Consider the following 3,345-nt stretch of genomic DNA (forward strand, 5'->3'; position numbering starts at 1 on the left):
TAGGCTGGACAAAGACAGACTTAGTTTCCCACCCTGCATTGAATCCAGTTGGGTTTGGAGAGTATGGAGCCCACGCAATACGTCGGTGACGCTGTTTGGCTCTTCAACACCCAATGAGACATCGACATATTCATGTCTATGCGATCTAATATGTAGAGTATGATGCATTTTGGAAGCATGGAGCATAAAAATAGAGTTGAAATGTAATGATAGCATACTTTTTCTTCTGGGACATGTTTAAAATGTTACACTTTGCTGCCAGTGGAAAGGAAACTGTTTACTGTAGAAGTTAATTCCCACAAAGTACGTTTTGCGGCGTTTTTACGTCTGGTGGAAAGGAGGCTTTAGGCATCAATATAGAGAACCATTCATGTTTTATCTCTTATTTCACCAGTAAAAAATATATGATCTAACAATTCACCAGATCCCATAAAATTTCAGCAACACATTAAAATATTTAATTTCCATATGCGTCAAAGTTAAGAGACTAAAACTGATGAGAGTCATGGTAAACTGAAGATTCATTGCTCATTCATTTCTTAGTTAGACCCATAGGAACATGAACATCCACAGTAATAAAAGTGAACAACATGTTCTTTGTGATATCTATGACTGTATAATTGAGTGAACTGAGCCCATCCTGATCTAAAGTATTTGTAGTTTCTTGTAGTTTTTTGACATTGTTGAAGTTCGGGTCATTATGCGGGTCTCTCTCATGTTTTATCATCTTGTACCTTCCAATCACAGCGTATGGTCGAGATATGGCCTTTATGCGCAACATGACTCGGTTGTAGAGGTCGTCGTCCTCACCACCCCAGCCCCAGAAAGTGTTAGAGAAGCCATTGATGGTCAAGAATTGTTCCTTTGTTAATGCTGTGACCCCACCAAAAATCTGTTCATATGGTAATTTATAGTCAAACTTGTCTACAGCAACACTTAAGTGTCTTGGATTGCTAAAACATCTGTAGAGGTTACGGTCATCTAAAGGTACGAGGTCTACATCAGAAAAGAGGAAACAGTTGTAATCATCTTCCTTCAGCGCTTCAGCGTAGCCTATATTCATTAATTTAGCTCTGTTGAAAGTTCCATCTCCATCCTGGTTAATGACATAAACACCGTAGTCCAGCTGCTGCCGTTGTAAGAATGGATGGAGGTAGTAGAGCCAGTGGGTCAGGTTTTCATGGCGATTTCGGAATGGAATGATGACGGCCACCTAAAAATATTGCAAGTATATTAATATACAGGGTAATATAAAAACATCAAGTTCAAGTTATTTTTATTTATAAAGCCCCTTCCCACCCCCAATCAAGGAGGCCCAATGTGCTGAACATAGCGCAAGGAAGCAGCACAATAAAACAGCTCTGCAATAAAATACAGAGATAAAAACATTTAAAAACAAAAAATGAGGTGAAAACGATATAAGAATAGTGATCAAAAACATTAAAATGTGAATAAAAACAACTAAGATGTAAAATACAGCTTAAGCCTTGCTTTAAAAGTGGGCGGTGATGTGGACTGTTTGATTTCTCGTGAGAGTTGTTTCCACAGCCGAGGACCCAGAACTGCAGAGGCACGATCACCCCTAGACTTACGCTTTGATGGAGGTACAGGCACAAGGTCACTCTGACCCGATCGTAGCAATCTTTCAGGGATGTAACGGGTCAGCAGGGAGGCTAAATAAGGTGGCGCTGATCCAGACGGATTGAAAAACAAGGGCCAGGATTTTGAACAAGATGCAACTCTTCACCGGTAGCCAGTCCAAAGCTGTCAGGAGGGAAGTGACATGCTCCCACTTACGTGCTCCATAAAGAAATCTGGCAACAGCGTTTTGGACCAGCTGGAGCCGAGCCATTAAGGACTGGCTCAAGACAGCATACAGGAAGTTGCAGTACTCTAGCCTAGAGATGATAAAAGCATTGGCTACAGTTTTCAACTCCTGTTTCATTAAGATTGACTTAATGTTAGATAAGCACCTTAGTTGATAGAAACACGAATGAACAACAGAGTTCACCTGACTATCAAATCGTAGACCAGAGTCTATCTTGACACCTAATCGCGGACTTCTCGTAAGGAAGCAACGATGAAAGGTCTGATGAAGGTTTTAGCAGATGCCGAAATTATGTCAGCAAAGGTAAAAACAAGCTCTGTTTGCTCTGTGGATAATGAACCCACCCCCCAAAATTACATCATTATAAGGGTTGAATAGATGGGGCCATTGTGTAACCCATGGACATTTCCACTTAAAGCCCACTTTTAAATCTGTGTGGTACCCACAGAAAATTGGATCGATGGGGCCCAGATGGGTTTTGTGTACTCTACTCAGTTGGGGCCCATACAGTTCCCAGATTTTCCTCTAATCAGACCTACATGAGCATTTGAGATGGGGCCATTACGTAACCCATGGGCAATCCTAAATGGGGCCAGTTTTTCAGCCCATTTTAAACCCATTTGGGCTCCACATGTAAATGTAGATTCTCCTCTGACCATCAACCTTTAAACTGTGGAGAGAGTGGATAGCACCAAGTTTCTTGGTGTGCACATCATAGAGGACCTCTCCTGGACTAAAAACTCTGTAACACTACCCAAGAAAGCACAGCAGCATCTCCACTTTCTCCAAAAACTGAAGAAAGCCAGAGTCTCGGCCTTCACCATTTGTACTTTTTACAAAGGCACCGTCGAGAGCATCTTAACATACCGCATCACTGTGTGGTATGGTGCTTGTAATGCATCCTGCCAGAAGCCACTCCAGTGCATAGTGAGAGCAGCTGAGAGGATTGTTGGAGTCTCTATTCCCTCCCTTCAGGACATCTAAATAGCTGTTTTACCCGCAGATCCCTCGCCATTGCAGGTGATCCCACTCACCCGTCACACTGACTTTTTAGTCTGCTGCCATCAGGGAGGAGACTACAAAGTCTCCAGGCATCAGTTTTTTTGCCAGTTTTTTGTGGGATTTTATACAGCATGTATCTTTAAAATTTTTATTATCTACTTTGTCAGTGTTATTTTAGGCCATGTTAGTTTTATGTAGTTTTAAAGCCAAATTATTGCACTCAGGGTCGGAAATTTGCAATTTTGATTATCTGTATGTTGAAGAAGACGATGATCTTTTATATAGCGCCTCTCAAGATAAAAATCACGAGGCGCTTCACAAAAACAAAAACAAAAACAAAACAAAACAAAACAAATTAAAGTATAAAAAGATTTAAAAAATAATTAAAAACATTTTTAAAAGGAGAAAAGAAGAAATATGTAAGGAAAGGGAAAGAGAAAATGAATAGGAAAGTTGGAAATCAATGGATCCCGGGAAAGATGGAATAAGAACAGAATAAAGAGAGGGTGGTGATG

The 3,345-nt window shown here is 40.7% G+C and overlaps 1 pseudogene; it reads right to left on the reverse strand.

Moving 5' to 3' along the window:
* Window positions 1–265: 265 nt before the first annotated feature.
* Window positions 266–1,945, reverse strand: LOC107376069 (beta-1,4-galactosyltransferase 1 pseudogene; annotated as a pseudogene).
* Between the last annotated feature and the right edge of the window lie 1,400 nt (window positions 1,946–3,345).

This window comes from Nothobranchius furzeri, chromosome 12, assembly GCF_043380555.1.
Source record: "Nothobranchius furzeri strain GRZ-AD chromosome 12, NfurGRZ-RIMD1, whole genome shotgun sequence".
Taxonomy (NCBI): Eukaryota; Metazoa; Chordata; class Actinopteri; order Cyprinodontiformes; family Nothobranchiidae; genus Nothobranchius; species Nothobranchius furzeri.